Source organism: Misgurnus anguillicaudatus, chromosome 23 (assembly GCF_027580225.2).
Source record: "Misgurnus anguillicaudatus chromosome 23, ASM2758022v2, whole genome shotgun sequence".
NCBI classification, from domain to species: Eukaryota; Metazoa; Chordata; class Actinopteri; order Cypriniformes; family Cobitidae; genus Misgurnus; species Misgurnus anguillicaudatus.
In genome coordinates, this window is record NC_073359.2 from 1,100,900 (window position 1) to 1,111,250 (window position 10,351).

The 10,351-nt window shown below is 37.9% G+C and overlaps 1 protein-coding gene across 2 annotated transcripts in view; it reads right to left on the reverse strand.

Moving 5' to 3' along the window:
- Positions 1–9,500, reverse strand: part of LOC129452803 (dystroglycan 1) — a 35,822-nt gene extending 26,322 nt beyond the window's left edge. Inside the window, exon 1 of one of the 2 annotated variants that reach the window (XM_073862102.1) lies at positions 9,028–9,500. The gene's annotated coding sequence lies outside the window, so the exon portion shown is untranslated. Of the gene's footprint in view, positions 1–8,229; positions 8,399–9,027 lie in introns of those variants that run through there. The other variant, XM_055216830.2, reaches the window with a different exon arrangement.
- Positions 9,501–10,351: the final 851 nt, after the last annotated feature.

Consider the following 10,351-nt stretch of genomic DNA (forward strand, 5'->3'; position numbering starts at 1 on the left):
ACAGACTCCACAAGTTTTACACCTTTTTTACACCGTTAACACCTTACACATTTAAGACTAGCTTTTAATGTTTGAACTTTTAACTTCTATGCACCAAGTAGGCTAGTTCAAGAAAATGTGTGAATAATGACTGATGTTTCCATAACTAAAAACCTTGAACTACATGCTGGATGAAATCTTTGACTAAAAAATAAAACAAATTTGTGCAAGTTTGAGGAATTTTAAGCTTCACAACATGTCAAAACAGAAACATCATTATGTCCCAGCCTTTATGTAGTCATTTTCCCTGAACAATGTACAACCTTCATTCACAACCACACAATGCTCACAAAGCAATGTTGACTTCACCTTAAGGACATGCATTACTGTAGCGTTCTTGCTTTGCCAAGGTAAGGGACTACACCTTCCCACATCACATGTTCCCTAAAAAAAATGTTCCCTTTCTGATGGCACACTCTCTGTATACACAAAATGGAAGCTATTGGGAATCCCAATCTGTAGTCTTGTTCACACTGCTATGTGAGGGAGCACGTACAAACATAAACTATCTGAAGGCCTGGTGGTCTCAAATAAAGAGGGACAATGTCTTTCATTGACTCCAAAGACACCAGGCTGTGAGAATACACGCGATCTAGTTGACCTGAGAGAAATGGCATACGCGCGCTCCTCTGGTTCCTTGGTTCCACAGCGGTTCTGCTATATTTACTTGGTCAGCACTTTTTAGTTACCAACCAACCGACTGAAAGCTTCTACTGTTTGTCAATGTCAAACACACCTGGTCTTCCCATTTTCCCCCAGCTCCTTTCCTTTTGTCTTAATCAGGGACCAAGATTGTATATGAAGGCAGCATGAAGCCCAGTGCTTCCCAAATTTGTTCTGCCAGGCCCTTGTTTTGTAGAGAATGCAAAACTTTCCACTAAGATGCAAGTGTTGGCTAATATTTGCCTTGTGATTGCAAGTCTATGGTATGTGGTTTCTTATTAGCCCATCACCAGCCTTACACCCACCCCGGTTAAGACCCTGCATCAATATACGCCTATGGATTTTTTAACCTATTTTATTGTCTGTTCTGCACTTCAGAAATAACAATGCAATGGCTTCAATCGTGGAGTATGAGCAAAAGTAATGCAAACACCACGAATTAAACCGAAAAAACATGTTTTGGTTCACCTTGTAATGTTGTTTTCCGATTGTATCCTCACAAGAGTGGCCAAATTTGATTCTGGAATTAGGAGGCAGAGCTGTCTGAAAAATCCACTATAGGCACTCAGTATAATTCCTTGAAGCGATATTGTACAAATTGACAAGTTGTGCGGCATGAGGACACCCCCCTCCTCCACGGCACACCGCCATTCAAGGAAAATTAAATTGACGGATTTAAGATTCACAAGGAGTGGACGGAGCGCGGCCAGGAGCGTGCCCTGAATTTTAAACTCTAATCAGACCCCCTGCTCATTGCCCACACTGATTTCATCCAGAAGTGCAAATGGCGGGGCAGAACACAGAAGCTTGTGAAAGATATCAAAACCATAATTCTTAGAATTGCCTGCAGCAATGCATAAAAAGTAAAGCTTTGCATCAATATGTTTTTTATCTCTTCAGGGTTTGAGGGGACCCCATGAAGTGACCTGGACTTAGCACGTATGGATGTAAACAGTGATCAATGGAAAGCAAAAACCAATATTCTGGTGTAGATGGTGCAAAGAATATAGTGATTAAAGAGAGCTGTTTGTATGTACTGTAAAGTAGTGTAATAATGTTTTTACTCCTTAGTAGTACATACTGTTCACTATATCCCATGAGTTGGGAAATGCAGCAGCAACGATTAACTTGCTAATCTTGCAGCTTCATGGCTTAAAGTGAAATGTAATAAGTAGCTCGTGATGGAAAAAATATCCAGGGCAAAATATATCATCGTTTAAACAAAGTACACTGTAAATCATTGTCTTAAAGTAGACATTTCATCAGCCCTCGAAGCCTGAAAGGATTCACGTGACCTCTTCTATGACTTTGGGTTTCTCGTCCACGACTAACCTCAAACTTTTATCTGGCTAATCTGTTAAGCAACGCAGGTGTTTTCCCCTCTCTCCTCGGCTTGGTGTAGATCTGAAGGTAGTGGCAGATCTGAGCTCAATCAGGACTCCACAGTTGCCTTCCTGAAGCGTTCTCGTAAAGATCACGAAACGCAAAGTCGCACTTCGGTAAACAGCGGGCAATTTGTGTGGGAGTTAAAGAGCAACTTAAAGCGGTGGGTTTCCCTTCATCCAAAGGATGTTGGACACAAATTGGTGTTTGCAAACATTAAATGGGCCCAATGTTTTATTTTCCTCTCAAATCCGGCAGACGCAACCCCCTGTTTAACAGGCAAGCGGGATACGTAAACAGCATCAGCAGAATCAATATTATCGCATTTTTAAGCAGGTAATTTAAGTGTGTGTTCATGTGAGTTGGCTTTTATCTGCTCAGGTTAGCCCATCCGGAGCTGACAACATGTCTTAGTCTCCAGGCCATCGCGCTAACATCCTATGCTACATTAAACTCGCGTTCAACAACGTGCTGAGCTAGTGAATCACGCCGTCTTCCCTGTAAGACAGATCTTCCCTCCTGTTTTTCCTTTTGAAGATCACAGGCCAAGACGTCTCCATCGAGCCCATAGAAATCAGTCTGAAAAACATTGCCAATGTTGCTCTGCCCAATGCAAGAACTTGGCAAGCAGACCTCCAATGAAAAGCTGCTTTTTATTGTTTGGTATAGGCTGTGCGATTTACTCAAAGCTGTTTTATTCTCAAAAATGTCAGAGCGCAGCTTTGGTCCAAAGGTCTCTGACACTGCGAAAAAAAATTCCTGACCCTAGTTGTGCAGTGACATTACAGCTACAAGAAACTTGTTTTTTCAAATACTGTACTACATTTTCACTCTCTCCCCATCATCCTCTTCAAGACTTAAGCGTGAAGCTGTTATTGCTAATATTAGGTTTGCCAGAAATGAATTATGCAGTTTCTGCCAATTATAAGTCTGCAGCACAACCTGTTTAATAAAATATGGAAAACTTGAACAGCCAAAAACCAATCTGAGAAATTGACCTATTTGAGGGATTACAACAAATAGCCTATTTGTTTACTTAAATTGCAAAAGACATCGTTTTTTAAAAAAAAGGGAAATATGCAACTAATGAACCACTCACCAAATCTTATGTAATGCCCCTCAACAAAAAAAGAGCAACATTTCATGATACCAAAAATACACAATGTTTACACTTCAAAAAAAATCAACCACTAAATGTGTTATAGTCGTCTCTACACATTACGATGAAACATCTGACGTAGACACAACATGAAACCACTTACAAACCATTTTACTCCCATAATTTGTGAAACAACAGTGCGTAAGAAAAAAATGTATCCATTGCAAACTTGACCACTGCAATCTATAGGAGGTGGGCTTCATTGTCTATTGTTGGATGAGAATGGAAAAAAATAATAGGTTTCCAGAAAAAGACTGTCATTACGCTGTTATACAACATGTAAGTGAACACATGTTGATAAAAAAAAAATTACAAGCCAAACACATCCTTTATTTCTTGAGATTAGCATTCCAGTGGTTCATAAACATAACAGAATGACTAGAAACATTGAACAAAATACATAAAGAAGATCAGTTTGGGCATTACACTCATGCCCCACTAGAAAACTGCAAGTCAAACTAGCCAAAGCAATGGCATAACATTTTTATTATCATCAAGTCAACATATATCTCCTGACCACTATTGCATGTTATTGCATATACATATGTGCACGGTATAGTGGAGGGAAAATCTATTAGCTCTGTGCCAGTGAGAAAAACAGATTTCTCTGCGCTCCGCACCTATGCTGATGATGCAAGTCTTATCACAGCACACATCGTACGCAGCCTTGCATTAGAGCCGTTTCCCACCGCCTTTAAAGCCCCCTCCCGCCGAACAGAGCCCCAGGGTTATTTACAAGCAGTGCTACAGAAATCTAGGTTAGGCTGCTATTGAAGTGTGAACTATTGCACACTGCAGCAGACAGTGCTTCAAAAGAATGAAGCTGCTCACTGGAAAATAAACAAGAGCTGCGTCTGTGTGCATGCGAAAAAAGACGCGCAGCCTGCCGACGCATGGCGACTCGGGTGCCGGCGTCATTTTAAATCCAATCACCCTGCAAGATTACAGGAGGTCCGGTGCGTGACTCCAAACGTCGGATTTTGTTGTGGGCGCGCCTCCACCAGCATAGGCTTTATTTATGAAGAGAGACTCAACCACATACATTTTTGTGACTGTACCGTGCAATAAACTTTCAAGAACCTGCTAGGAGTTACTTTGTCTATTTTTAAATCCAAACACAACTGTACTCACGTGTGCAAGAATAAATCAATATTGTCATACGCTAATGTTTTCTCAATGCTCCTTTCGAAATGGCTGCACCGTAAAAGGGCATTTTACAAGGTACACCAGAAATAAATATCTCCGTGGACTGGTTAGCTCGAACAAATTACGGCATAAATGAACATGCAATTACAGAAGCAAGAGAGTTCTTCTCAGGGGCAAACAAATCAATAACTCTTGACAAGTGCAACAGTACGACGCGCCAGAACATCTTCTGCAAGACGATCGGCTCAAGGGACATTGCAATACCTGCAATCGCAATTAAATTAAGGACGTCTGAGAAAAAAAACTGCTTGGGACCAAGTTAAGCGCCCACCACCACAGACTGCGATGTACTCCAAACTCGGATTGAAAGAGTGGTGAGACTGGATATGAAAGTGGGCAACATTATAGGTAAACCAGGGAAGATGTGAATGCGTGTGAAACACTATATGTATACGAGCAATTATAGAACTTAAACAAGAAAAAAGGGCAGGGAAGAAACGTATACCTGTCCTCTAATTTTATCCCCCTTTACTCGCTGGATTTTCCCTTGGGAAGGAATGAGGGGGTTGCAGAAAATAGACTCAACTACATGCCAGGACAGAGATGTGGCCTTATTCCAGAACAACTCACTAAAGCCTTGTTCATACCAGATATGTTGAGACCAAACAACCAACCAGCAACTCAATACTGAGATTTTATTTCTTAAAAACTGGGTTTGACAGAGAGGACATTGAATGCTAGCTTGTAGCATCAGTTTTAGGTTGGACTAAAATCACAAACTTATTACTTTATAAGACTGTTGTTAACAGGTTATATGTAATATCAATCTTTTGTAAATGTTACATTTTTCTCGAGAAATGTGAAACACCATAATCTTTGATAAAAATGTAATACAAACAGTAATGGGTTCGAACACAGATATAAAAAGATTATGCACTTTGTATTGTAAGTCGCTTTGGATAAAATCATTTGCCAAATGCATAAATCTTAATAAAATTTGCAACCATTTAGATTATAAAACAACAAATATAACAGCATGTTATTGTTGTAAGCCTATATATTTACCAGGCGTTGCCTATAAACTGGCCGGTAGAGATTTTGGACTATCATCTCTATCGAGGTTACGCACCCATGTCACGTTGCTGTGCACGTGTTTACGAAAATGTAATGTTTGTATACGTATTTAAGCACTGCGGTTTTAAAAAAAAGGTGATTCTAAGCCATTGAAACACAAACATTACTAAATTTCTGTGTGAGATGAGCGCCCAAGACGCATTTCCGCTGATCATAAAGCTTGTGAGCATTTTTGGCGCTTTATTGGCCTTAAATACACATGCGTCAAAAAGTATCCTCATAAATACAAAAATGTAGGTCATAAGAGAAAGTAAAGAGTTGAAAATGCTATCACACGTGTAACAGTATTTTGGCTCCGCAGTGACTTTGGTCTTAAAGGGGAAGTTACCTAATTTTGCTCCTGTCAGTCACTCATGTTAATAAACCTCTTTAAATTTTAATATTAATTAAATAATCATTTCTTAAATAACAAATCTCTTACTGCTCTTGACTAAATCACTTTTCTACCTTTAATAACATATATATTTATACGATATTCAGGTCTCCAGACTAACTTTTTTCAATAGGAGTACAGTGGCCCCCAGCTAAAAATTTTAGGGGCACAACCAGAAAATTTAGGGGCACACACTGTAAATTAACATGCTAACCAAATATTCACATTCTACTAATTTCCACTGTATTACTAATAAATACTTTAATGATAGATGCAGAAACTACAATGTGCTGTTTTCAAATTCAGTTTCACATCACAAAAAAAGGACAGATTTACTGGTCGCACATGTGCGACTGGATGTAAAATTCAGTGGCACACTCTAAAATTTTGGTGGCAGTCTGGAGCCCTGATAATATATATTTATATTTTATATTTTCATTATTTATATTTATTTATTTATCTTAAATCCTTATTTCATCACTGACTGTTTATCTTCAGTCAGTTTGATTTTTGTCTTCTTTCTATGCTTGTATAAGTTTTTTGTGAGAATAATGAAAAGTAAACGTCATTAATGATTTTAATAACATAAAAAGAAAAATCTACCGCGATACATATCGTTACCATGATATGAAAGGAACCTATCGTGATATAAGATTTTGATCATATTGCCCACCCCTAATATTTACAATCCATATTTTCCATGCTGCAGTCGATTCATAATTATTACACCCAAACAGAAATTAAACGACATTACACCAAAATCGCTATCGGCTGTACCAAAACAATGCTTGTTAAGATGAGAAACGACTGGCAGATGCTAAATTTAACCGAGTTTGGGTACAAAGATTCACGTTTTTAAAAATTATCATATTTGAACACACAAAAAACAAATAATGATATACTATAAATAACTATGAATTTCAAAGTGTAACACAATTTTATATATTCCTTGTTTTGGAGTTAACTTGGTGTCTAGTAAAATCTACAAGCCTTTGAGAGCATGTTCCTGTTCAGCGAGGTACATCAAACAAAGAAAGCAAATATTAAGAGATAGCGTGGAAATGTCCGCTGTGTTTATGGAGGTCCTCATGTCCCTCGACAAGAAGGGGGGGGGGTGAAGAAACCCTCACACAGCTGAAAGGTTTGAAAACGTCTCCATGGAGAGTCGGACGTGACAAACATGATAAAATGCCAAACAAGCCAATAAGCAAGAAAATTCTCTTGCTTCATTAGTGGTGCACACTGGGGGACTTTGTTGGGTTTATATTAGGAGGTGAAAACAAAACAAATTCATACAAACACATTTTGAGGGTTTTGTAGGTGTACACTTTAAACTAAAGCCTGAAACAGTCTGTAGGCTACCTCATTCAACAACATTTCTTTCCAAAATGTCAGACACAACAATGCCACCACAATATTTACCAACACCAAAAACCGGACATCAAAGAAAAAACGGTATAAATAAATAAAATGAATAAAAAGGAAACAGCGTTTTAAACACAACAAAATCTTCAAAAGTCGCCAGAAACAAGAACGATTAAAAAAAAACTAACTTATATGCTATCGGAAAGCAAATACAAAACGGAAATGAAGGTCGGTTGCACCATATTCAATATTTACATGAGCAATAACATATTTAATCGGTTTTCTGTTAAGATCGATACTGGTGGTCATCTATTAGTAATCAATAACACCTTAAATGACCCACCGATGTCCTTTAACGACTAAATTAACACACAATAATAACATTGGGGAATCGTATTACAGGAGACGAGTTACTCACACGGGTTCTCTTCAAATCTACATTTATAAGACATGATCGTTTATCAAGTGGTCACCAACTTGACACATTACTATTTAACCGACCATCCGAGACCATTTAAATCTCCAAAAATAACCAGTTGTCGATAGACATCATAACTAAGGTTAGAGCTCGCTAGACTGTACATTAAAACACAAAAACGCAAACGACAATGATCCGAATCGTGTTCAGATATCGAATCATATCTATACACTCAGTTACAATTCGATATCCCGCGATGACCGGTCAACGAGCCATTTAAAACCCCATCTTTACCGCAAATGACGCGCTGGAAACGACGCGACACCACGGAACGCCAGCGTGACGCGCTCCGTCGATTACAAAGGGACCGTTCTAGCATGTCGCGTCGCGTCGACGCTCGCTTGCAGTTAACACGGGGGTCTTACACCTGTTTGCACTCGGTTCGTTACAGAAGCGCCAGTGTCTCTGCAGCACAAACAAGCGCGAGCCTAAAAATACCCCTCATAATTCATCTCAGATGCCACAAACGCCCTCCGCGCGATCTCTTACCTGCGTTTTAATAGATCGGCGTCACATCTCAGCTATTTTAACGTCTGAATATCAATCGTATAGGTTCATCCGAGCGCCAGGAGGAGAAGAAATCTCGCCCTTCTGGCTCTCTTCTCTCCATCTACACGAATCAATTCGCACACACACACTTTCACTGTCCAGACACAAGACCCGAGCAGCAGAGCCCAGAACCGCTCGCGTCGATCTGCACACCTCACTGTGGAGACTCGACTAGTCGAGCGAAGATTCAGACGACCACACATACGTCCAACTTTCGGATTTATTTCATTTTGTATTAACACAGTTTAACAGTTGAACATATATTATGGTTATTATATTATTCTCTCTATAGTGACGCCATGGTATTTTCCTTAAAATACAAAAGAATACCCATTGTTAAATAATATGTTTTCTTAAAACCAAGTTTGTTTGTAGCCTACTACTTAAATGTAAGTTAATAATGTAATGTAATATAATGTAATAATAAAAATAATTTTATAGTGACCTGCTTTCATATAAATGGAACAGCTGAGGTTCTTTCCTAAATGGATTAGTGTAGAAATATTTAAAATGCATTCTGTATTTTGATGTATATATTGCATTTATTATGCTATTTAATATCGTTTTATTCCAAATGCTCAATTCCTACGGAGAAAATTGTTGATTTATAATTCTTGAATAAAAACTTTGTCAAACTTCAAGACTCGACCAGCAGATTCCGTCCATTCGTTCACACGTACATTTGACACAGAAAATCACATCTCAAAATAATGTATAATAATAAAAAAACACATTTACCGTTTAAACTGAGACAAACTGGCCAGAATCCAAATTAGATTAAAATCCTTCCAAATCTCCTCTGTTGTACAGACAAATCAGGGCTTTAAACCAAAAGTCAATCTTGTAGACAGGTGAATGTATATCGCTGGTTACTGATGTCTCATTTGGGTTATTAATAAACTCGCTCGGTTTCAAACGTGTCCTTAAGATTCATTCGATAAGCCTGGAATGAGGATGGGTTATTCCTGACAAATCCACGGGACGATTGCGCGGCGCTCGATTACAAGTCCTGCTGTGATTCTTGATGACGAATAAAACAAATGAAAAGAAAGATAAAATGAAAGTATATAACGAAAGTCGAGGACGGTCACATAGCTGAGCGAGAGATTTGTCAACCTCACATCCCGATGTGGTTAAATGAAGATCTGTAGTCGACGTGAGAGCTGATGTGCACTTGCTGTGTAACTCCACTGACTGTGCTTTGAAGAATCTCAGCTCTTCACATGAAGAAGGAGGAGGAGGAATATACCTTTACACTCCACCCCTTAACAGTGTGATCCAATGTCCAGAACCTGCACATACTGGAAACATAAGACGGATTCTTTTATTATTGTCTTAATCTTTTTATTTTATTTCCCTTCATTTTGTATTTGTAACCTATAACATTTATTGTATGCTGCAAAGAGATGTAGCGAGTATTTCAAAACGTCACTTGCTGTGGTTCTCAAACTGGGGTGTGTCCCCCTTGGGGGCCCTGAGATGGTGCCAGGGGGCCCAGTTTAAACAAACTAAAAGAAAATCATTAATTTATCATAAAACAGTGTCTATCAAACAGCACTTAATTGTATACTTTAATATGTTTTGTTTAATTCAAATTTTGGAAGTTCTGGAATGTTTTATGGGTTTTTTTGGGGGGGGGACGCAAACAATTTTTGAGAGTGACCAATGAAACTTGAATTATAAAACATAGCATTTATTTATTTATTTATTAAATGCTATACAATTCGTTTTATGAAAATGAAACTTGAATTATAAAACATAGCATTTATTTCTTTATTTAGTTATTTATTATTTATTTATTTATTTATTTATTTATTTATTTATTTATTTATTTATTTATTTATTTATTTATTTATTTATTTATTTGTTAATTTATTAAATGTTATACAATTCATTTTAGTAGACTGGTAGTTAACACACAAATATAAATAAATTATTTATTTATTTTATTTAAGCAGTAGCCAAAAGGAGTGGGCCGAAGCAAAAAGCTTATAAACGCCCTCCCCAAAAATTTATATTACAGTAATACAAAAATCATAATACAAAACAACACAATACAACA